This window comes from Temnothorax nylanderi, unplaced genomic scaffold, assembly GCF_030848795.1.
Source record: "Temnothorax nylanderi isolate EJ_2023f unplaced genomic scaffold, tnyl_v1.0 TNYL_tig0045_pilon, whole genome shotgun sequence".
Taxonomy (NCBI): Eukaryota; Metazoa; Arthropoda; class Insecta; order Hymenoptera; family Formicidae; genus Temnothorax; species Temnothorax nylanderi.
This window is the reverse complement of record NW_027249107.1, coordinates 732,815-759,040: the sequence shown is the minus strand read 5'-3', so window position 1 is coordinate 759,040 and position 26,226 is coordinate 732,815. Positions and strand designations below refer to the sequence as shown.

The window sequence follows — 26,226 nt, the reverse complement described above, 5'->3', positions numbered from 1 at the left end:
AAAATAATTTGATCCGGTTTATTTGCCCAAAGTAGGACTATTTTCTTTATATTTTCTCGCATATGTGCGAGATTGGAAAATCCCCATCCCCAATTAAATTCCAATCGCGCACGTTAAAACTCTCAATTCTACGTTTCCCATATCTCAAGTGATCACTTTGAGGTATGGATTAACAAATACTAAATTGTAATACGGGTAGGTAGGACAACGGATAAAGTTAAGCGTGTAAAAAATGTCCCTCTCGTGGTGTGCCACCTTGCCGTGGTGAGAGGGCTCCCTGTATCAACGATCCACTGGGGCAGTACCTTCGGCTTTACCGAAGGGAGGGCCCGGTGGGGAGGTACAGGGTCTACGAGCACACCGTACCCTCCTCCCAGTTCGCTGGGAGTGAAGGGTACAATGGGGTCCGGCGCTCCCGTCGCGTTGTCTGCCGCCGCGAGACATTACGCTTCGCTTATACGGTCCGTCGCGGGTCTCACCGCGCCGCGAGACTATGTCGTCGGCTTCCCTCCCTTATACGCGTCGTCGCGGGTCTCACCGCGCCGCGAGACTATGTCGTCGGCTTCCCTCCCTTATACGCGTCGTCGCGGGTCTCACCGCGCCGCGAGACTATGTCGTCGGCTTCCCTCCCTTATACGCGTCGTCGCGGGTCTCACCGCGCCGCGAGACTATGTCGTCGGCTTCCCTCCCTTATACGCGTCGTCGCGGGTCTCACCGCGCCGCGAGACTATGTCGTCGGCTTCCCTCCCTTATACGCGTCGTCGCGGGTCTCACCGCGCCGCGAGACTATGTCGTCGGCTTCCCTCCCTTATACGCGTCGTCGCGGGTCTCACCGCGCCGCGAGACTATGTCGTCGGCTTCCCTCCCTTATACGCGTCGTCGCGGGTCTCACCGCGCCGCGAGACTATGTCGTCGGCTTCCCTCCCTTATACGCGTCGTCGCGGGTCTCACCGCGCCGCGAGACTATGTCGTCGGCTTCCCTCCCTTATACGCGTCGTCGCGGGTCTCACCGCGCCGCGAGACTATGTCGTCGGCTTCCCTCCCTTATACGCGTCGTCGCGGGTCTCACCGCGCCGCGAGACTATGTCGTCGGCTTCCCTCCCTTATACGCGTCGTCGCGGGTCTCACCGCGCCGCGAGACTATGTCGTCGGCTTCCCTCCCTTATACGCGTCGTCGCGGGTCTCACCGCGCCGCGAGACTATGTCGTCGGCTTCCCTCCCTTATACGCGTCGTCGCGGGTCTCACCGCGCCGCGAGACTATGTCGTCGGCTTCCCTCCCTTATACGCGTCGTCGCGGGTCTCACCGCGCCGCGAGACTATGTCGTCGGCTTCCCTCCCTTATACGCGTCGTCGCGGGTCTCACCGCGCCGCGAGACTATGTCGTCGGCTTCCCTCCCTTATACGCGTCGTCGCGGGTCTCACCGCGCCGCGAGACTATGTCGTCGGCTTCCCTCCCTTATACGCGTCGTCGCGGGTCTCACCGCGCCGCGAGACTATGTCGTCGGCTTCCCTCCCTTATACGCGTCGTCGCGGGTCTCACCGCGCCGCGAGACTATGTCGTCGGCTTCCCTCCCTTATACGCGTCGTCGCGGGTCTCACCGCGCCGCGAGACTATGTCGTCGGCTTCCCTCCCTTATACGCGTCGTCGCGGGTCTCACCGCGCCGCGAGACTATGTCGTCGGCTTCCCTCCCTTATACGCGTCGTCGCGGGTCTCACCGCGCCGCGAGACTATGTCGTCGGCTTCCCTCCCTTATACGCGTCGTCGCGGGTCTCACCGCGCCGCGAGACTATGTCGTCGGCTTCCCTCCCTTATACGCGTCGTCGCGGGTCTCACCGCGCCGCGAGACTATGTCGTCGGCTTCCCTCCCTTATACGCGTCGTCGCGGGTCTCACCGCGCCGCGAGACTATGTCGTCGGCTTCCCTCCCTTATACGCGTCGTCGCGGGTCTCACCGCGCCGCGAGACTATGTCGTCGGCTTCCCTCCCTTATACGCGTCGTCGCGGGTCTCACCGCGCCGCGAGACTATGTCGTCGGCTTCCCTCCCTTATACGCGTCGTCGCGGGTCTCACCGCGCCGCGAGACTATGTCGTCGGCTTCCCTCCCTTATACGCGTCGTCGCGGGTCTCACCGCGCCGCGAGACTATGTCGTCGGCTTCCCTCCCTTATACGCGTCGTCGCGGGTCTCACCGCGCCGCGAGACTATGTCGTCGGCTTCCCTCCCTTATACGCGTCGTCGCGGGTCTCACCGCGCCGCGAGACTATGTCGTCGGCTTCCCTCCCTTATACGCGTCGTCGCGGGTCTCACCGCGCCGCGAGACTATGTCGTCGGCTTCCCTCCCTTATACGCGTCGTCGCGGGTCTCACCGCGCCGCGAGACTATGTCGTCGGCTTCCCTCCCTTATACGCGTCGTCGCGGGTCTCACCGCGCCGCGAGACTATGTCGTCGGCTTCCCTCCCTTATACGCGTCGTCGCGGGTCTCACCGCGCCGCGAGACTATGTCGTCGGCTTCCCTCCCTTATACGCGTCGTCGCGGGTCTCACCGCGCCGCGAGACTATGTCGTCGGCTTCCCTCCCTTATACGCGTCGTCGCGGGTCTCACCGCGCCGCGAGACTATGTCGTCGGCTTCCCTCCCTTATACGCGTCGTCGCGGGTCTCACCGCGCCGCGAGACTATGTCGTCGGCTTCCCTCCCTTATACGCGTCGTCGCGGGTCTCACCGCGCCGCGAGACTATGTCGTCGGCTTCCCTCCCTTATACGCGTCGTCGCGGGTCTCACCGCGCCGCGAGACTATGTCGTCGGCTTCCCTCCCTTATACGCGTCGTCGCGGGTCTCACCGCGCCGCGAGACTATGTCGTCGGCTTCCCTCCCTTATACGCGTCGTCGCGGGTCTCACCGCGCCGCGAGACTATGTCGTCGGCTTCCCTCCCTTATACGCGTCGTCGCGGGTCTCACCGCGCCGCGAGACTATGTCGTCGGCTTCCCTCCCTTATACGCGTCGTCGCGGGTCTCACCGCGCCGCGAGACTATGTCGTCGGCTTCCCTCCCTTATACGCGTCGTCGCGGGTCTCACCGCGCCGCGAGACTATGTCGTCGGCTTCCCTCCCTTATACGCGTCGTCGCGGGTCTCACCGCGCCGCGAGACTATGTCGTCGGCTTCCCTCCCTTATACGCGTCGTCGCGGGTCTCACCGCGCCGCGAGACTATGTCGTCGGCTTCCCTCCCTTATACGCGTCGTCGCGGGTCTCACCGCGCCGCGAGACTATGTCGTCGGCTTCCCTCCCTTATACGCGTCGTCGCGGGTCTCACCGCGCCGCGAGACTATGTCGTCGGCTTCCCTCCCTTATACGCGTCGTCGCGGGTCTCACCGCGCCGCGAGACTATGTCGTCGGCTTCCCTCCCTTATACGCGTCGTCGCGGGTCTCACCGCGCCGCGAGACTATGTCGTCGGCTTCCCTCCCTTATACGCGTCGTCGCGGGTCTCACCGCGCCGCGAGACTATGTCGTCGGCTTCCCTCCCTTATACGCGTCGTCGCGGGTCTCACCGCGCCGCGAGACTATGTCGTCGGCTTCCCTCCCTTATACGCGTCGTCGCGGGTCTCACCGCGCCGCGAGACTATGTCGTCGGCTTCCCTCCCTTATACGCGTCGTCGCGGGTCTCACCGCGCCGCGAGACTATGTCGTCGGCTTCCCTCCCTTATACGCGTCGTCGCGGGTCTCACCGCGCCGCGAGACTATGTCGTCGGCTTCCCTCCCTTATACGCGTCGTCGCGGGTCTCACCGCGCCGCGAGACTATGTCGTCGGCTTCCCTCCCTTATACGCGTCGTCGCGGGTCTCACCGCGCCGCGAGACTATGTCGTCGGCTTCCCTCCCTTATACGCGTCGTCGCGGGTCTCACCGCGCCGCGAGACTATGTCGTCGGCTTCCCTCCCTTATACGCGTCGTCGCGGGTCTCACCGCGCCGCGAGACTATGTCGTCGGCTTCCCTCCCTTATACGCGTCGTCGCGGGTCTCACCGCGCCGCGAGACTATGTCGTCGGCTTCCCTCCCTTATACGCGTCGTCGCGGGTCTCACCGCGCCGCGAGACTATGTCGTCGGCTTCCCTCCCTTATACGCGTCGTCGCGGGTCTCACCGCGCCGCGAGACTATGTCGTCGGCTTCCCTCCCTTATACGCGTCGTCGCGGGTCTCACCGCGCCGCGAGACTATGTCGTCGGCTTCCCTCCCTTATACGCGTCGTCGCGGGTCTCACCGCGCCGCGAGACTATGTCGTCGGCTTCCCTCCCTTATACGCGTCGTCGCGGGTCTCACCGCGCCGCGAGACTATGTCGTCGGCTTCCCTCCCTTATACGCGTCGTCGCGGGTCTCACCGCGCCGCGAGACTATGTCGTCGGCTTCCCTCCCTTATACGCGTCGTCGCGGGTCTCACCGCGCCGCGAGACTATGTCGTCGGCTTCCCTCCCTTATACGCGTCGTCGCGGGTCTCACCGCGCCGCGAGACTATGTCGTCGGCTTCCCTCCCTTATACGCGTCGTCGCGGGTCTCACCGCGCCGCGAGACTATGTCGTCGGCTTCCCTCCCTTATACGCGTCGTCGCGGGTCTCACCGCGCCGCGAGACTATGTCGTCGGCTTCCCTCCCTTATACGCGTCGTCGCGGGTCTCACCGCGCCGCGAGACTATGTCGTCGGCTTCCCTCCCTTATACGCGTCGTCGCGGGTCTCACCGCGCCGCGAGACTATGTCGTCGGCTTCCCTCCCTTATACGCGTCGTCGCGGGTCTCACCGCGCCGCGAGACTATGTCGTCGGCTTCCCTCCCTTATACGCGTCGTCGCGGGTCTCACCGCGCCGCGAGACTATGTCGTCGGCTTCGCTCCCTTATACGCGTCGTCGCGGGTCTCACCGCGCCGCGAGACTATGTCGTCGGCTTCCCTCCCTTATACGCGTCGTCGCGGGTCTCACCGCGCCGCGAGACTATGTCGTCGGCTTCGCTCCCTTATACGCGTCGTCGCGGGTCTCACCGCGCCGCGAGACTATGTCGTCGGCTTCGCTCCCTTATACGCGTCGTCGCGGGTCTCACCGCGCCGCGAGACTATGTCGTCGGCTTCGCTCCCTTATACGCGTCGTCGCGGGTCTCACCGCGCCGCGAGACTATGTCGTCGGCTTCGCTCCCTTATACGCGTCGTCGCGGGTCTCACCGCGCCGCGAGACTATGTCGTCGGCTTCGCTCCCTTATACGCGTCGTCGCGGGTCTCACCGCGCCGCGAGACTATGTCGTCGGCTTCGCTCCCTTATACGCGTCGTCGCGGGTCTCACCGCGCCGCGAGACTATGTCGTCGGCTTCGCTCCCTTATACGCGTCGTCGCGGGTCTCACCGCGCCGCGAGACTATGTCGTCGGCTTCGCTCCCTTATACGCGTCGTCGCGGGTCTCACCGCGCCGCGAGACTATGTCGTCGGCTTCGCTCCCTTATACGCGTCGTCGCGGGTCTCACCGCGCCGCGAGACTATGTCGTCGGCTTCGCTCCCTTATACGCGTCGTCGCGGGTCTCACCGCGCCGCGAGACTATGTCGTCGGCTTCGCTCCCTTATACGCGTCGTCGCGGGTCTCTCCGCGCCGCGAGACATTCATTACGCTTAATCGAATCGTTCATTTGAATGTTTCAGAAAATAACGACGCAGAAGATGACATCGGAGCAGCGAGGGAATCCTGCGAAGCTGACATCCCGAGCAGCCTGAGAGGAGGAGGAGGCCTAGGATAGGCATCGGGCATCGGCGTACCTACACTTCTGGTAAGTGTTACTTTTTATTTTTTCTAATGATATTATAGAATTTCTCTTTTCGTTTATTCTTATTTAGTTGCTACATTAAACAGTGTTTCGAAATATAAATTAGTAAAAAGAAATAATTTGAAAAATTTGATTCAAGTTGATTCTACCATAGAGACTTTTTTCGAAGAAGTAATTTAGGAAAACATTAATCTGAATAACGAATAAGATGTTCGATGCGCGTGACAATTATTTAATCGATTCGATTATTTATATGTTACAGAAAATATCCACGCTGGAAGGACCATCAGCTTCGCATCGAGGGAACACGACGGACATCTCGAGCAGCCTGAGAGGAGGAGGAGGCCTAGGATAGGCATCGGGCATCGGCGTACCAACACTTCTGGTAAGTGTTACTTTTTATTTTTTCTAAAGATATTATAGAATCCCTCTTTTCGTTTATCCTTATTTAGTTGCTACATTAAACCGTGTTTCGGAATATAAATTAGTTAAAAGAAATAAATCAAAAAATTTGATTCAAGTTGATTCTAACGTAGAGACTTTTTTCGAAGAAGTAATTTAGGAAAACATTAATCGGAATAACGAATAAGATGTTCGATGCGCGTGACAATTATTTAATCGATTTGTTTATTTTTATGTTACAGAAAATATCCACGCAGGAAGGAGCATCAGCTTCGCATCGAGGGAACACGAGGGACACCCCGAGCAGCGTGAGAGAAAGTGGAGGCCTGGGAGAGGCATCAAAGTTGTGCAAAGTATTAATAGTACAGTTTTACATTCGCGAGATTTACGTGCTCGATACCGTACTGTGCGTGCGATATTTAATTTTGATTGTGTTTTTGATTAATCAACTGCGTGTCTTTAGTTTTTACTAACCGTCCACTTGATTCGCGTAGTATCTCGCGTCAAGATCTTCCAACATTTCGTCGTCATTAACGCAACGCAGAGTGATGAACGCGGAACGAATCGGGGCAATCGGCGTCGCGACTCTTTCAAATTTGTACGAAAAATCTGTGGTAGAAAATCGATAACTTGATTTTATATATATATATTACCAGCTTTTATATTTCACGGTATTTCCTTAAGTACTACCTTCCCCTGGGGTACGACCTTAGCGAGGTGGGAAGGCCCAGTACCCAGTACGAGGATTTTACCCAAGCAAAACTCTTGTTCTGCTTGGATAAAAATCCAAAGACGGGGAAGCTAACGTACCCCTCGTCCGCCGATTTAATTGAATGAACGGCAGCCGGTTCGTCGCGTTTGCTTCGGGAGTGCCGTAATCAAATAATCGGACTAAAAAAGATTTTTTTAAACGGGAGTGCCGTACAGTATCGCGCGAGAAAGACTTTTACTGAAATTAGTCCGCGCGCGATTGTAGTTTATTATCCGCGAGTGTTTCTCGCGAGTGTCCTGTGCGGCGGGAGGAGGAGGTCTGACGTCCTGAGAGAAGGAGGAGGTCTGGGAGAGACATCGGGCCCCGGCAGAGCAACTTTGGGGTGATACGAAAAACATCGCTCTTTCGAGTTGCTCATTGCTATGAAATCGTTTTACATTTTACGTCAAAGACTTACGCTGGGCCTTGTGAAAAGCGAGGATTGAATAGATACATACAATTGAGAAATTGTTAGTAAAAAACATAATTTTAAGAGAAATTCTTTCTTATAAAATGAATAAGAAATGTTAAGTGCACTTTTATCTAAAATAATTGCTGATATTCATTGATATCAGCAATAATATAGCATAATTTTCCATTCTTCGAGAAAAAGATATCTTACGTGCTAGCTTGAATTAGGGAAAAATTGATTATACATTAGCGGACAATAGCTTGGCTAAATCTCTCGAATATTTCTAGCTTTTGCGATAATTTGGGCAAATGACAACCAGGGTCTATTCGTTGTTAAACACTTACCGATACCTCATCAATCGACCGTATGCGTGTTCGAGAATCGTTCGCATAACTTCGCAGTAGAATAAACAGAATAGTAATTACCGAGTGAAATGGAATTCAACCCATGGTGTTTATCTTTCGGTGTAACAATGCAGCGTGTCTCTCGCGACGGATGGTACTTACTCTAGCGTAATGTCATTCGCGAATACGGCGAGCATTAACGACACTTAGATGATCCGAAGAATTTGAGCGGCATTCCCGAGTAGAACGAGGCATTAACGATACTTGTGGGACAATTCGAAGGCACCGTCTTGAAGGTTTTTTTTATCGGGCGTGTAATTAAACAGAAGCTGTGCCGAGCGAGCCGGATAATTAGTTTTTCTTACGCACGCTGTATTAAATAGCGCGCTCATTTTCGAACTTAAACGAACTCTTTTCCTACGTAATGTTTATTTTATTTGTATTTGAAACGAAGAAAAAATTTCTATTTTTTAGTAAAAGTGCAAGATTTTTAATGATCTGCGCACTATCAAGATAAAGTGGCTAATTAGTTATATTTTGGTTTTTTAAGAAATACAAACTATTCGTATAAAATTATAACATTTTATGACAACATGGATTTGTCGCGTTAGGTTAATCGACTTTAAATAATTTGGAAGCATTGGTTGTGTGTGGTCTTATTTTATATTGAATTATAAAACTCATTTTGCTTATCGATTATCGTTTGATCATCTTGAATTTACTCGTTTCTGTTTCCCATTTATAGTTATTGCAATTTTTTTTAAATAGAAATATCAACAAACATAATCATATGTTGCATGATAAGACAATAAAATGCAATTTGGAAACCAAACATTTGCTCGGTTTTGCTTGGTATAGAGACACAGCTGTAGAATGATATCGCAATATGTTGAAATCGATAAAGGAATTATCTTCGAAAGCTTTTAAATCAATTTATTTTCTCGTATGTATCGCAAATATTAAAAGCATATTTGCGACGCAGCCATGAGGCGGTATTAGCTGTATACGCGTATGTATAGATACAATAGTATATGTGGAATCGATATCGGCAGTTAATAGGAGTGTAATCAGTTTTGTGGTCATACATACAGCGTTATTCATGATATCAAATTATTACGCGACTGTTAGTGAGACGTTTATTATATATATGATACCCTCCAATTTTTTTATCAAATATGATTTAGCCTATGTATCGCGCGTATAATGGCTCATTGTATATATATAAATACACTCGTACATAGGAAGCGGATATGCTCTCCCGAGAGAAGTTTGAACGTCTTCGTATTTGAAACAAACGATTTTAGCGAAGATCACGTTGAATGTACGGCAATAATTTTGCTGCGATTACGGCACTTTCATCATGAAACTTACCAACAGCTTAATTAGACGCGAATGGGCCAATTTAAGGTAACTGATAAGGTCACGGAAATGTGACCCCGTTCATCTAATCGTTCGGTTTTAATCAAACGCGCCGCGCTCAGCTCGGCGTGCCCTGGTATATAACGGGCGCAAAAATTGGCTCGTTAATTTTAATTATTTCGTTCTGGGTTGGGCCGTTTACGCGAATTTCCTGCGCTTGTAATTAGTCGATAGAAAAGTTCATTTGCGCGGGGTATTATATCAAATTCACTACGTGCAGCGGTTTTTTATCCGTTCCCTCTCGTCGCTGGCAAATAGGACATTGAAAAATGCCGCGTACGATAAGTTCGCAAAGGAAACTTTTATTCCCACAGTGACGTGCAGTCGTGGGACGTTTTAATGCTTCATATTATCTAGCGCAGCCAAGAAGATCGTTTACACAGACAAATATGTTTATTTAGCTCACGAATCATGGAAAATTTACGTTATCATATTTATGTAACGTGTCCGAGTTTCTTGGGAAAGATATTTCAACAATTTATATATATACATATATAATATATAAATTTCTCGAGATAAATTTGAAGTATATATAAATATTTTCTTGCGTAAAAGTACGTTATCTTTTTGATGACACGATTGATTATAAAATGTCTCTCATAATTTTTTAATATCGCACGCGACGTAACGCTTCACTTAATATCAAAATAAATCGATTTGTCATTCTTCGAGAAAGTAGTTTAAAAGTTCACTGTCCCTACATTGTGGCGGAAAATCCATACTTATCTTATATATTTATCGAAGTAGATAGCTTAAACGAAGATTATAAAGATCGCGGTCCATTAATGTCTTTCTGGAGGTCTATTCAAGCTGCACCGTGTACTAGGTGCATTACTTGATTAAATTGACTTAGTCCTGCACCATGAAGCTCTATTGCGAAAGTCTCCGCTTCATTCTTCGAACGAATTTCCCAAACCATATCTTCTTGTAAGACTATTTTTCTTACGTAATGGACACAATTATCGCGATTGTTTTTTGTAAGCATTTTAAAATAAGATATCTATTAAAATGACTTTTTAAACATTTGACAGACGCGATATAATTATTAACTTCAAGTATTGATTATCTTGAACCCTACTCTAATGTAAAAATATTTATGTTTCAGATCAACGCGAACGCAGAGTTTCAACTCTGCTGTTGCGCATCGGTCGGTGAGTTATTCTTTTTTATTTCAATTCAATGGCAATGGATTTGTAAAAATTATGGTACAAATATAAATAAAATGTATGTATGAGAAAAAAGATATCATAAGAGAATCACGAACAGTCTTTCTAATTATTAGACATTATATTAAAATTTTTATTTAAAATGATAATGAATGTATATAGCGGTAAAGTGTTCTGTAAAGTAAAATATTACTTAATCTCATAAAATATATTTATTGAATATATTATTTATTCTGTAATTACTGTAACCTACAGTTATTACAGAAAAAATTAAAATATTAAATATTAATGATTAGAAATGATTTATTTTAGCTTATTGCACTTGTATTGTTACAGAGAAACGTAACATGAATACTAAAGAGATTACCGATAAAAAATATTTTCCGTTTCATATTATTTCTAATAATAAAATCTAATATTTGTACTTAATTTTTGGATAATAAGGCCATACACACGTACACACATATGTGTATACATATATAAAATTAATAGATTGCTGTTTACCGCGACAATGCGAAATGATTTATTCGCGCAATTAATCAATTAGTTCTTCGACATGTGGTCTGTTATAATCCTAGTGCAATACGCGATCCATAATCATCGACACAAATACTTCTTGATGTCATGGTTGATTAAGCAAATAGAATTATTAATGCTCAGCCTATTATATCGATATAGAATAACCAAACAATTAACAGCTATGCTCCGTATAATTGCCTGGAGTGATAATTATTGCGACTCGTCGATAATTCTGCGATCTCATTTCGTAAAAATAATGTAATCTCGAAAAACTGATCTTTCATGAAACTGCATTAATTGTAAGTAACGCTTACTGTTTTTGTAGTTTAAATAGCGTTTGTGTGCTAAATTAATATTTATAAACGATATTATAATATAAAACGATAACGAGAATATGTGTTGCATTAATTTATCTTACCATGTTTGATTTCGACTTGGGTTTTGAAGATTCGCATGTTTACGTTCCGGCACATTTAATTCGTATTTGCGAACTATTTCGAAGTAACCAAGTCGATCGGTTTCGAGTTCAATAGTACTTTTAAAGTGGGACCGGCCACTAAATTACTTTTACTGGATCGATCTCTCCGTCCCGGCATTAGCTTTGCCAATTTGTGTGCTTCGCAGTCCCAGGCTAAAATATAAGCTTTACCGTTAAAAAAACATCAAAGAGATATAGTCGAGTAAATATGCAATAGCGAGCATCGTTGTCGCGTATATTTTGTCGCGTATTGAAATCGCACGCAAATGCGGTAGAAATACTTGCGTGTGGAACTTGATATCTTTGTTTGCTGAGAAAATGACTGAGAATGCACGTAGAGTAGAGTAACCAATCAAAATGACCGGCTTCGCATGCTTGTGCGGCACAGTTCGCATATAAAATAGTCGCGAGCGATCGTCATTCATTGTCAGTATAGGCGCAACCAGATATACAATATTATCTCATTCAGCTGCATCCTATCCGCGTCGTCGCAGTTTCGAGATTTAGCATGTTCCGTGCGGCGCATTGAAAAATTGATCTATACTTTCGTTTATACGAAGCGCGGCACATTGAATGGGGATCGGTTGAAAATTGAACTTTGAGACCTTGATGGATTTACATGTTTTAATCCCCAAACATAATTCCACCATTTTTGGGATGATATCCGCGCAGGCGTTTTGTCCCGGTGAGTCGGTAATTCCGTGAACACGATCACCCAAAAACGGATCATCCGATTATATCGGAATTTAGTAGCCTTTCTTTCGACAATAAATGCCAAAAATTGCAGCTGCCGTTTTCCGTTTCCTCATAAAAATGCAGGATGCAAAAAAAGCGCGTTACGCGCATTCGATTTTTGATAAACTAAACTTACTAAACTTTCGTGTTATAAATTCCGACAATATTTTTTAAGTGTGTGAAAATTACCTTTGTCTCGAGGAAGAAACTTTTGTCCATCTTTTCATGCCATTCGCCGTGATATGACTTAAAGAATAACGCGCGTTACAAAATAGCGATTTTACTTGTCGCGTATTTTGTGACGCGCGCGTTTTGCACCTGTTAAATCCACCGTTTCTGTCTCGTTTATAGAGCGTAAAAGGGGATGCTTTCGGGCGCGACTTCGGGGTGTCGCAACAGTGTTAGATAAATCAAGAGCAGAGGTTGCCAGGAAACACGTAGAACGCGTGCAGGTTTCATTGTCCTACTTGTCACGTTTATAAGTACACATATGCTCGGTATTGCGCGCGCGAGAATGAGAGAGAGAGAGGGTGAGGAAGAGACGCGGGCACGCGAGAGACTCGTATGTGCGCTGAGGTAGATGCTTTTCGTTTCTGTGTGTACGTGTGTTGCTCCGGCTCGTCTAGCCAGATCTCAACTAATTTATACCCTACTGCATTAATATGCGCATTATTCTATGAGGAAGAGACGGGCACAGATGCCCGTGCGCGGCGGCAGTACGCCCGGCTAGGTATTACGTATACACGTGCACGCGCGTATGCATATATGCCACTCGGTCCACCGAATAATTACTCGCTTTATATACGCTTTATGCACCTTAGAGCATTGACTGACTATTTTAATGAAGGAAACTTGGACCGTACGGGAGAGGGAGAGAGAGATAAAGCAGAGCAAGCTTGGCGAACATTATGCTTGCGCGTATTACACACATTGCACGCTCTCGAGATGTCGATAGGAACGAACGAACGAACGCGTGGCTACGCCCGATTATTATGCGTAGTCACGCAAGCCAGCCGGGAATACCTCACCGCGGTTCCTATCGCCGTTTATACTGTTCCTGCGATTTAACCCTCGCACGTATATATCCGCGCGTATTTCTATCGATCGTCGGAGACGGCGACGAGGACGCTTTCGGCTCTATATCGATTTTCAAGTGGGTCATCGTCGAGTGGTTTATTAGTTACGCGCGTTTATCGCGTTAATTCTTATTAAAATGCGTGATATTAGCGGTTTCAATCGGACATAAAAGGACATAGGATAGAGGATGTAATAGTACTCGATTGCGATTTCAGCGTTCGCGATTGCCACGATAATAGAGATAAATCGCTCCATAAATCGTCTCGATTTTACGAAAAATTTCAGAAATGCAATGGACTTACTCATGCAATTGTAAGTGCAACAGAGCTCATTTGACTTAGGTCAGTTTAAGCCACCAGTTTTAACATATATTTATGATTAAGATGTTTTCCATTTTTAATTTGTTATTTCCAAGTTTTTCTGCCTTTTTATCGTAAATTTAAACTAAAATTGTTTTTAATTGCTTTAATTAGTATCAAGGCTTTTTTTTGCTTTCTCTGAATTAAAATTTGATTTCTTTCGTATAAGGATTGTATCTCTTCTTGCACGATTTGATTCAAATTTGCGGACGCGAGTACTGTTCGCTGCGCGTATATCGCATTCAACGAAATGCATTTGCGCAACGTTCGAATGCAACGAAGAACGAAGAACGCGCGGCGAGGCGTCTCGATCGGTATCGGCAACGACGGGTCCGTTGTCTTTTCTGAATTTACCCGTTCAATTGAATTTCACGCTTTGGTACTCTATCGGCCATTGTGCTAGACTCGTGACCCAAATTATTCTCTCCCTCTCGAAATACGGGCCGCGAATAGTTTCCACTGCACAGCCGGGGACTAAATATCCGTACCTACCTCCGGCAGTGTCAAATCGGGAGGAGAGCACCCTTTCGAAACTCGACCCACTTTGCTCCAAGATCCCGCGATTCACCTACAGCCGGAATGATTTATCGCCACTTTTACGAACTGCAATGCATTGGTCATTGCATCGGGGGCTTCCCTCACTTTTCGTCGTACGCGGTCATGTGTGCTCTTATGCATTTCGCTCTATTCTATATTAACATTCAAAATGCTCTTCTTTCCTTTATCCTACCGTTCGTCCTAGTGCTTACTGTCTAAAAGAAAATTTATTTGTAAATGTACAAGTTATTCGTCTGTTTATATATCTATTTATATATATGTATAATGTATATGTAGAATTAATTTATGTCTTATTCATTTATAAATATAAAACAGAATTCTCTTTGGCTAAAAGCGATTTCGGAGAAAAATTTACTCGTGAAACTCGTGAGATTAGAGTTATATTCCGATATATTTTATTTATTTCCAATATTGATTTATTTCGATACGTATATTATTGCACGTATATTGTATATTTGTTACGTCGTGACGCAGAGAAAATATCAAGCATTGTCGATGCTTTGTAATAATGCTCCACGCACAGTAAACACGAGAATTTTCAGGAAATTTATGTTTGCGAGATGGAAAGATCGAAATATCCGAATCTGTCGTTATGAACAATGCGATATGCAGTCTTAAATCCTCGTCGCAGTCACGAGAGCAGTCGGAGGAATGAGAAAAGCGATAGGCTGACTCGCCCGCGCGTGTCACCGATGAAGAATATAAATTCCAGAAATGGTACGTTCTGAAAAATGACGTCTCGAACAAATGGCGACATCCGCTGTGCCCGCGGGATACGACGAACGCTTGTTCGTGCGGCATTGTAATCTCGCGCAAATAACGATCCAATAAAAGGTGTGTGAGTACAAATCGTTTCTGTGGTCGAATCTCGAAATAACGGTGACGTGGGTATGGCTTGAAAATTCCTTGTATATAAAATATTGGACACGTAACATCGTAAAGTGATTAACGTGTTTAATCCTTCGTATATAATATGAGAGTCTCCATAAGTTGCGAGACGCACTAAGCTATTCGTGAGAAAATTTTTTAATACATTAATATATTGGCGACGTTATCGGAAAAGTAATAAGAAATGAATAAATTAAAAATTTGAGCATTAAAAATTCGTATTCCGTTCGATAGAATAGTCAAGTTATCTCTTTGAGGTGAACGGCGAACAATGGGGGGGTGATCGTTATCAACAGTCGAGCGCAAGTCGGGCGCGTAATAAATATTTGCGCTCATATCTCTCGCGCTCGAGCAGCCGTGTGATTATTATATTCAGCAAGCATGCAGGAAGAGAGAGCATGCTTGATAACGAAATCGGCGAGAGGGATTTTCTGTAATGGAAAATTCAACGTCGTTAAAATAGAAATCATCGCTCGCAAAGTGTCTTCCGCCCCGACTCACCTCGCTGTAAAATTTATCTGTATGATATAATTAAGTGGCAGCGGTAATCGCGTTATGTACGGTATCAAGCGCGCGCGCGCGCGCGCGCATACACACGTTGGTACGAGCAGCGTTGTAAAAATAAAATACCCTCTGAGAGCGAGCAAGCGCATCGTTATATCCGTCGCGTGCAACTGCATTTCCGCCTTTATACCTGTCTCGCAGTTCGCAGTGGATAACGTTGGACCTGCTAGCATTTGCGCGAGGTCACTGTGCGCTCTCGAAAGGAATTCATTATACTGTTGCGTTAATTCAGCGCGCGTATTCCGATCTGTCGTAAGAGAATGTCGTTAGAAGATAATCAGTAAAGATATCGAAACGGGGAAGCGTGATCCGAGAAAAAGCGACGTTACATATTACACGCGTCCACTCATTTCCGTTAATACGCGGCACGAGTGTCCCCTAGCGAGGTTTAATCGTTAAATCAGAACGACTACCTGCCTCGTAACTTTCCCGAAATAAAAGTTGCGCGAAACTTTATCCCGAAAGTTCCCTCGCGAGCGGAGCTTAACAGAGATTAGAAGTGCGCGGGGAGCGGAGAGGAGGGCTTGTCTGTCGGATCGATGGCACGGAGCGAGCTTTCTCTCCACGGCAATCATTTTTCTACGCTCTACCCTGTAATTACGAGTCATTACCGGCCAGAGGAAATTTTGCCAGGTGTCGACTTTCCGAGCGGGGACGACCGGGAATTTAGTTTATAGTCGTGTATGCTCTAACCGCCTTTTCCTTCAATTTAATTAAGACGACGTGGGTTTAGGCTCTCGCGCATCCTCCGCCCTCCGCCGGCACAAGGGGCGTCCCAAAATTGATGTCCGCGGGCGGCCAAGTACGCGAATATGCGGGAAATTGGATTTCAACGCCGACGCTTAACGTGTCGCTCGTTCATTCGCTCGCTCGCGTGCATTCTATAATTAAAGCCGTGTAATTAATTCGGTCAGATATAATTGTGTGGCCCGTGTGCGTCGTTTCTCGAATCTATATCAAGAACAACGATGGTATCCAGATTTTACAATGAACTTCAATTCGCGCTTGATTCGCGACTACGAGAATTTTAACTCCCTCGCCTCATTAAATATTTCGTCAAAATCGAGACACCGATTGATCACGGTGACTGGAATACCGCGATCTAATAATAAAATAAACACGACGGCGCGGCGCGGCGGCACTTATAGCGCGGAAATAAGGCAAACCGCGACAGATATGATGGTATTAATATATTATTTCTAAGGTTATATTTTTAGCGCTACTAATGGTAGGTATGTTTAGCGTGATCTTGCTTTCAAGGTAGTCAAGAGACGTACTTGAAAGATTGAATGTCATCCAGAGACGACGGCGACGCCGACGGTAGGTATCGTTATACATCGCGGCGTATCGTTATGATCCCGCTAAGACCCCAGAGCGTTCACTAAGTGGTGTCCCAGAGTGTCGAAGAGAAACTTTTCCACTTCCACGTGTCGACGAGCGGCGTCGCGGTGTGTTTCACTCCACCGCATCTTAAGACATACTTTAAAATGATATCCGCACTTTGATCCGCCTTGCGCTCTATCATACCCAATACGCGGCTCGTCAAACTCGTCTCTTTTCTCGATCGGTCGCGTCCCTGAGATACAAGTTTTATAAGCGTCCTCTTTTTCTTCGGCAAACAATCTTTCGCAAAGTCTTTCCCCCTTTTCGTTCTCTCCTTCTCAACTTTTCATGAAGAAAATGGCACGATATCGAGGGGGCACCTGTTGGCTGACAACAACGAGGGGAAATTGCACGTCGGTAGCATAGCGGAATTTATTAATTTAAGACAATAGGAAAGAGCGATTAAATAATGATTGTTTTGACAAGTTATTGATCGAATTATTTTGAAATATAGAGAAAAAATTAAATAATACGCGCGTAACAATTCAAATTCATATTATTTGTAACATAGATTTATATACATATTCACCAGATTGAAGTAAAACTCATCAATTAAGGTTTAAATTAATTTGTAATTGTAAAATGCAAGATATTCGGCATAATTTCACTTTATGATGTATTGAATATTTCGATAATACGTCTCTATCCGCGCTTGGTGTTGTTCACGACGCACAGCTGTTATGTATTGTGTTGTTTACGCAAGGTCGTTGCGCTACCATTCACGCGCAAAAACTTGAAACGGCAAGCAGTATTGTAAGCTGTTCCGTGTGTGTCGCCGCATTACCTATTGAAACGCGATCGCTACAAGTGCTAAGAGAAAGAAAGACGTCGTTCCTGTTTGTTCGCTCTCCTCGTTTGATCTGGATTTAGCTTCGATTCTTCTTTCATTGGTATATTTCTCATTGTCAGTTATTATAATAGAAAATTTATATTTTTGTATTGAGAGAGATTCGACGGATGAAGAGAGTTCTAAAATTGTTATACAACTATGACGTTATCGGGACAAACTTAAAAATATTTCGTATTATTTATTTAAAGCAAGTTTCTCGAGAAGTTTATCTCTTAATTCTACGCCGCAAAGTTCAATCCTTTGTGGCACAGGTTTCAGAATTCAATCTAACTTTAGAGTCAAGATAAATATGCAAAGACAAAGATTTCACAGAAAGTTTTCTTAAATGGAGAAAAAAAGAAATCAATTTCTCATTGGCGCATGTATCAGGCATTTTGTGTGAGACCGTGTTTTAAGATCTTATACTATTTATAATACCTACGCCAGAAGCGCATTTTTTTTCCTATTCTCGTCGCAATGATTCGGTAATTTTTTTGAACCACTGACACATTGCGCGTACTCCCGCGCTGTATATTTTTTTCCATATCGACAAGTTTTTTTCCAGCGACCTGTCGCACACCGATTGGTCGTCGCGTTAAGCTCCTCGCATATTTATCCGCGGACTTTTTTTATATCGAGCAGCCCGCCTGTGCAGCTCTCGCGCTTCCCACGACGCGGTTAATGAAAAACTAACATCCCGCGAGAATAAGGTGATACGGAATAACCGTGCTAAAAGCTTGTCTTTCGCTCAGAGAGAGCGTCGCGTTTATGCACCGGCGTTAATCTCATGGTATGCGAGAGACATTGCAACGAGATATGTACATATATATGTACAGTCATATTCTTTTTAGAATTTGTGTACGTGCGCGAATTGTGGGAAGTCCGGGTTTTGCCCGTCCCTTTCTTCCCCTTACTTGTCGCTCGTGTAATTATTATCTCAGTGGGAAGGATACGATGTGCCTTGCTGTAACGTTGACATTGCAATTAAACGTATATTATTGCTGTAAATAGGACGGCGAACGAGCGCATCCGTTTTTGTAATTTATGACGGCTGCTCTCTTCGCCATGGGGAATCTTTAAAGGATAAACGATGTCGCGTGGCAAAAACGCAGCTCTAATTAGACGGTGTCGGTGAAAGTTTGATAAACAGGATCGAGGGGAGAGGAAAGAGAAATTTTACGCGCTATAAAAAGGACGCCTCAATGCGAAATGTTATGGCAGAATATCTTCTCCATTAGAGATAAAACCATTAAGTACCGAATACGCGTACGCAAAGAACTGAGGGAAATTACCCGAATTACAGATATCACTTGTCAGTAACGATATGTTGTCCCTAGCAATTTCTAAGGGTCGCGCGTTGGAAAAACGGAATGACTAAACGGTAACGTGCTTATAACGTTAATTGGCCGACGTTCACCCTAGTTACGTACACCCCGATATTTCGCATCCGAAACGAATGCGGAAAGGGACGAGGATTATAGAGATTATGGGAAATATAAAGAATGCTCTGTGTGAAAAGATCGCTATATTTGAACGCGTTTTGATTAACAATCAGGCACGTTTTTAATTACTTTTATTATTATAAAATGTTTTTCTCTTTCTTACAATTTTATGTAATTACTTTTAATTAAGTTTACATTTATGTTGCGATATCTAGGTATAAGAGTTAGGAAGAATAAAAATATCAGTTAAATTTAACAGTTGACTTTAATTAATGTGTTTGGCAGCAACGATACCAATATAAGTAACAGAGATAGCGATGCATTATTCAATACTTGTCACGATCTATAAAAGTCGTTTAGTTTATATCCGTTTTTACGAACACAGAAGAGAGCTTGTTCCAGATGTCGCCCGACATGAATACTCGCCGAAGCTAAAATAAAAAGTTAATACATTGTCTGTCCCCTTTACTTTGTCATGTGGAAGCTTTTGATATTGCAACAGCAATAATCGAGGAACGTCGAACACCTGGTACTCACTTTCACCCTACTTGATGATGGGTAAACCGCGAACAAGCGAATGTAAAGCTGAATTTTCTAACAGCGCTGTAATAACAGTGGCGCGATTTCGCTGCTAAATAAAGCATAGCGCGTAAAAGTGTCACATGCTTATTAATAATTAATGTCGAGCGGATAATACCGACTCACGTGTCATCATTCCTTAGGTCTTGGGTAGTCACCGTAGGGCGTCCAACAGACGCTATGTTTTTTTCATTTCGCTAAAATTGTTGCGTGGAATAAAAAATTTTTTTTTTTAATATCTCGGTCTTACTCGTTTATGTTTAATTATTTTTCCTTTTAAGTATTTTATAAGTTTAAATAATATAAATGCTAAATCTATTTGAGTAGTTGAAAAAGAGCAAAAGACTAGAGGCAGTAAAACGTGGTGGGGTCTATTAGATGTGAGCTTTGATTGTATCACGGGATATAGATATCTAGGGTTAACAAAGGGTGCCTTTGGTTCGAAACCCTTTGGCTTTGTACTCTGTAGGATCGTAATACTGGGGCATCGTGAATTAATCTTCACGATTGCATCTATTGTCTTATCTGTACAGAACGATGTCGAACGCGAAACGTTGATTTCGATCTTTCCACCGCACCGGTTCAACTACATGCATTGAACCAAGATCGGCATTGTTTCGGAAAATTGCCAATATCGTTAACATAAAGAACATATTTTTCGACCATTATTTATATGATATTTCGAAAAATATGGAGTCACAAGTTGTCTTGCAAAGCGTAGTTTATCGGAGCGCTCGAATAATTGTACATTGAATAATTTGGAGAAAGTGTATACACAATTTTATCAACAACATGTAATGGATAAGTTTTTTTTATCTCTCTAGCCGTTACTAATAATTACAAATTTAAAGAAAATCAAGCAAAATTAAGAAAAACTTATATCATTACAGAAAATCATTATTTCTCTATTTTTTATTTCAACAAATATTACTTAAAATTTTCGATTTATATATGTATAAGCTAATCTTTTTTCCGTGTTTATATTTTTGAAATAATAATACAATTTTTTCCAGAATATAATATTTTATAAAACAGCTTTAAGACTCTTACAAACGCAGAAAATTACTTTGAAGGCACTGCGAACAAAAGCCGATCTGCATGTGCCTTCGTATATACACATATTCACATACAAGATTACTCCGACATGGATACGCGCGCATTGTGTGTGTGTGTGCAGTGTGCGCTACATCTTCATTCTCTATAGAGACTTTCTTTGATCGGACTGCTTGGCTGCGAGAAACTGATGAGGGACTGATTTCGATCACACTAGGCGGACGGTGGATGAACGAAAAGAAATGGGGAACACAGAAGACTTTGCTCGTTACAAAAGAGCAACAGAAAACAATTGTACACCGAGCATGCGTGTCTGTAGGGGTGGGAAATCGAAAACCCGAACGCGAATATTGCCTCGCGTGCGAGTGATCTTCGTGAGAATGTAGCGAGAGGTAGAGGATAGGTTTTCCGTCGACGTACAGGCGGTACAGTGCATAAAAATAATTGGACAACAGATTCTGAACCCGAATCTGGTGAGCTCGAGTTGTTAAAAGCTTGAAATATTGTGCGCTATTTGACGTACGCGCATGATGATCATGATGTAGTCATTTATTATTATTCAATTATTGTATCATTTTAGATGTGAAAATTCTGCATTTATTTTTGAATGTAGAATTGAATTTGAGTTTGGATATTAAATTTGAACATATCAGCGTTTACGCGATGCCCGTATAAAAATTATGTGAATATGTGCAATGAATAGAAATGTCAAAAAGAAAAGATAAGATATAGCATGAAAAATTTACGTGAAATGTTTTTTTATGTTGCATATAATTAAAAATGCTAATTAGTTAATTGTTTAATCGTCTGTAAAAAGTTGCCGCCATAGTTGTAAGTGTGATCTCAGAGTAACTCCTTTTTATGGTCCAATAGCTAATAGAATGAGCTCGCGTCACTAAAAGGATTACTCGTTAGAAAATATGCGTAACGAAACGATTCGTGCGTAATGAACTCGTTTGGCGTTACATTCGCGCTAAGTGATGTACCGTTAAGGCAACATTATGCGAAACACTGGAGGTTGCTAATGCCCCCCGGTATAAAGATCATAGATGCCAGTAACACGCACCCGTAACTATGTATGCGTGAGAGGGGTCTTTCCGTATATCCTGCAGGAGCGGAATCAAGAACGGTACAGTCGCAATCAATAGTGAGAAAGAACCTATCCTCGATAGTAAATCTTGTTTGATGTGAAATGTATCTCGATAACGAGAGTGTATTATATGTAAAATGTATCTCACAATCAGTATCAAATAACTTAATAACAGATCGCAAAGTGCGTCCAATGAAATCAAAGAAATAAAATTAGACGGACAGCGAAACTTTTTCGAGTATATATTTCCGATTGAATTAATAAAGTTAAACTATCGTAAACCTTCGCCACATCGGATTTATTATTTTCTAAACTTGTACTTCTCAAAAGATTACGTAAGTTTAACCACAGTACATGGATATATTCCATTATCCGTAAACTTGTTACGCTTATACTCATGCAAAGTTTGCAAATTTTACATGTTCCGTTTTTCGAACAACTTTAAAATCGTGTTTAAAAGAGATTTAACGTATAATCACGCTTATCGCTTGGATAACGCGATCACGAAATTTCCATCGAGGACTGTACGATATATGATTCTCCACGGACTGCCTGTGCGCGACAGCTGAGCTCTGCCTCGGTCACGGCTCGCTCCATTTCAAACTCTTTTTGACCCCCGTGCGAGTCCTCCTCCTGGAAAAGCCTGAAGCACGCGGCGTGCTCAAACGAATGGGCTCCCACGGGAGCATGGTTTATTGCGTTTAAATCGCGCGCGAATGTTTTGTGATTTAAACAAATGGCGCCTGTGTTCGAGACCGATGAATGATCTCGGGACCGATTAGCTTATCTGACGTTGCCGAATTTCCAAGAAATCTAAAATCCCCGAATTAACTTTTCGGAAATTCACAGATTACGGGACTTATATGTAGTAACGGGTAGCAAGGATGGGGGGAGGAAAGTAACTTTGCTTGTTTTACATAAAGTCCGCGAAATATATGTCGCGAAATATTTATTTATTATTATGTTAGAATTGATTCTCTTAATAGTCTTAATTCATACAGTTCGATAGCGGTAATGGCGGCGGCGGCGGCGATGGGGACTTGTATATTCGCCTATATACGCTGTTAACGCTCGTAGGATTTTAAAATGTGTGCGCCACACTTGTGATATATCGTATAGTCGATACATAAACGTGTAAAACTCGACTCTATGCTATATCTTCCAATAATCGGACTTTCTGCCGTGAAATGCGCGTGCAGCCAATCGCACCCTGTTGCTTTTAACGTATTAAATGAAATACACAGTATATTTCATCTTCACTATATCAAATTTGAATGACAGACTCTTTGTCAAGAGCTGGGAATCAAATTATATTAACAGAAATTTCGGTATTAATGTTATTACGAAAATATTTAACATTAAAAATTAAACGATTGTCATCGCTGAACTTAATATCTGAAAATTTGAAAATACATAAGCTATTCGTAATTCTATGACAAAAGTAATTATATGACAAAACTGTTATTTTCCATTATAAAATTTAATAATAAATTTGATGTTTCTTCGTTTGTCATTCTCTTGCATGCATTTACTACGTATATTTCGATAAAATTTTTAATTTCCTCGCAAGCTTACGAGCTTCTCATGAGATATTTTTCTTAGCAGCGTGTATTATGTTTGCTGTAATTCAGAATAATGCTATTATGGATACAATTACACGCTAACACGGGTGTTAATGAATGCGAATGGCAGTGGTCAATGCAGACGTGTCAGTACAGGACCAAAACCTAATCACGCACGTTCGCGGAATTACATTCGGCTTACAGACAACTGCGTTAAATGGAAATTGCAGGCTACCGAAACTAGCAATCGCGATTGGGCTATTGTTTCGATTGCGTACAGGCATTTTGGGTAACTGCACTCGCTCGCGCGCGAGAAGCGAGGGCCAATGTATCATGAATTGCCGTTATGGTCGCGGATATTTGAATCGTACCGAAATAGTTTTCGCGTCTGTCGATTAAGCTATTTAGATATCGTTCATCGATACCGTCGTCCCGACGTCCCTGTCACTCCATCGATTGAACGAGATCGCGCGAACGAAAAGTAAGGCATCATCGAGAGGCCGCGCAACCGCGCGATATTTTTACCGTGCCGGATAGCGGTTCGTTAACACCCGTTCGTTCGACGGATGTTTAGATTTACGAGCTGGCGTCCATGTTCGCGAATCGTTCATAAATCATGAAAATGAAATCGGTCGAATCTAGCTTTCGGACGCTTTGCCGACGTGTATTACGTCATTCCGTGTATCAATGTTACAACGTAGAGTCGGCAATTCTCAAACTCGGTCACTTTTTACAGTTTTATATCACCACATATAACCAAATTTATAATATATTATTATTTATAATTAATATTTTGTACAATGATGATCAGTCCATCAATGATATGGGACATGTCGCAAGGTTTTTCGGTGTTATTTGATTGCGAATGAGACAAAGAGAATTTATAAATAATTTTGTTTAATATTAATTTAATGACTCATAGTATTAAGTTAATAATTTAACTTAATGGCTTGGTGTAATAAAAATTCTTTACGCAATTGTTAATTATTGAATTGATGAACGAAGGAGGGGTCCATTGGTGGGAGAGATATTGATAAAGTCATTCGATTTGCCTTTAGTGTGAAATTAATTCTCACATTGGGTTGCCGACATCAGTATGGCGGAGCTCGCAAAGACCGTTGAGCAGATTCTGGCATCGGTTAGGTTCGTTGACAAATTGTCCATTGTATCGTTCTGCGGTGCACGACGATTGGGAAGCCTGTGTGTTAGTCGCGTTTACACACGAAATTCCGGATGCGACTATCTCGTCGAAACACAAAAGCGCGATGTTGCCAACAGAATTGCATTAGGGTGGGTTTAAAGAGGGAGGGTCGTCGATAGTGTCGATACAGGATGCCGCGATACGGATGCATAGCTCAATAAGCTTCTGATTGTAATTCCATAGATCTATATTTTGATTATAATGTACGTAAAAATTAACAATGTTGTTTCCATTTATGAAAGCAGAAACGAAGACTAGCTAAAAGATTATCTTTCTCGCTATGTGCGTTAACGATATTTATTCCTGTTCGTCCTAAAAAAATTCTGTCAATATTCATCCATGATTAACGATAATAATATATGCCATCGTTGGCTGCGCGGTGATAAATAATGAACTTTAATCTTCCGCGCTTTTGTTTGTACATTAATGTCAATTATGTTGTAGCTTTCAATGGCTATAAATAATTTTGATAAAGATACAGCTGATGTGAGAGAAAACTTTGTCACTGAAAATTTTTCTAGACCGCACGATAAAATTTAGTTCGATTTTATTTAATCGAAAAATTGAGGATCAGTATATTCGATATTCTAATAAGACTATTATTTTAGGAAATATTTGAAATGTTTTTCTTTTTATGTTATTTATTAATAAGTAAATATTCGCTTACGAAAATGGAATACCAAAATTCTTTCATCTATATCTAATTTGCAAATTATGTTATGACAAATTTAACTTGGTATCTGTGCATATTTTAAAATAATATTTATATTTGTTTAAAAAAACCTATAAAATTTTATACGCGGTATTTCTTAATTGAAAGACTTTATAGATCGATACGCAATATCACCGTTTCCGCCTCTGAAAAAATCACGTCTTCATTTACGGATGGAAATTGGGTAATATTTTCTTCAAAGCTCTGCTTTTATCTTAATTAAACGTTATTACGCGAGCGTAACTACCGAACCGCCGCGCCGCGAGTGGACTCGCGAGTGTCGCGTTGCTTTTTTTTCTCCTCACGCTCTGAAGTAGTATTACCGTTTCGTTGGTTTCGGTGAGGAGAGGTTGCACTGGAAACTTCGTGTATACTGCGTGGCAGTAGCCGTTGCTGCTTTAGTGCTGCACGGTGCTGTGTTCCTTTTGTCGTAAAATTAGTTACGTGACGCTCGTTTACGTATGTTAATCGCGTAGCGCATTACTGGACACCCGACGGTTACAATGTCGACTAAATTACGCGACAAATTTTTCAGGTAGAAAAAATGTAATTTTTATTACGACAAATAATTTGAGTTATCTTACGCTATCACTCTTGATCAGTGTTTCCATTCTGATGATTATTCGCAGGATCGTAATTCGTGACAGATACAATTTCGAACGATTTCTTTGAAGAATCATTTTAATTTCACAAGATCGCGCCGGCCCGTATACGTTGTCTCACAGGGAAAAGGCTTCAGCATCTGGAATTGAAATTTACACCGTTATGAATCATTGCTGCGGAAAATGTATGACTCACTGAGCGTGTTAATATACCGCCATCGTATTAGACACGAAAGGCGAACCTCAAAAGGTCTCCCCGTATAACGTACGGTACCATACGGACTCCCCGAAGTGCTAATACTCGTAGATATAT

The 26,226-nt window shown here is 44.2% G+C and overlaps 1 protein-coding gene across 6 annotated transcripts in view; it reads left to right on the top strand.

The window, feature by feature from the left end:
- Positions 1–26,226, top strand: part of LOC139771895 (neurotrimin-like) — a 307,135-nt gene that overhangs the window by 11,725 nt on the left and 269,184 nt on the right. Inside the window, exons 2-5 of one of the 6 annotated variants that reach the window (XM_071705054.1) lie at positions 5,667–5,791; positions 6,051–6,173; positions 6,433–7,411; positions 10,222–10,267. The gene's annotated coding sequence lies outside the window, so the exon portion shown is untranslated. Of the gene's footprint in view, positions 1–5,474; positions 5,792–6,050; positions 6,174–6,432; positions 7,412–10,221; positions 10,268–26,226 lie in introns of those variants that run through there. The other 5 variants (XM_071705056.1, XM_071705053.1, XM_071705060.1 and 2 more) reach the window with 5 other exon arrangements.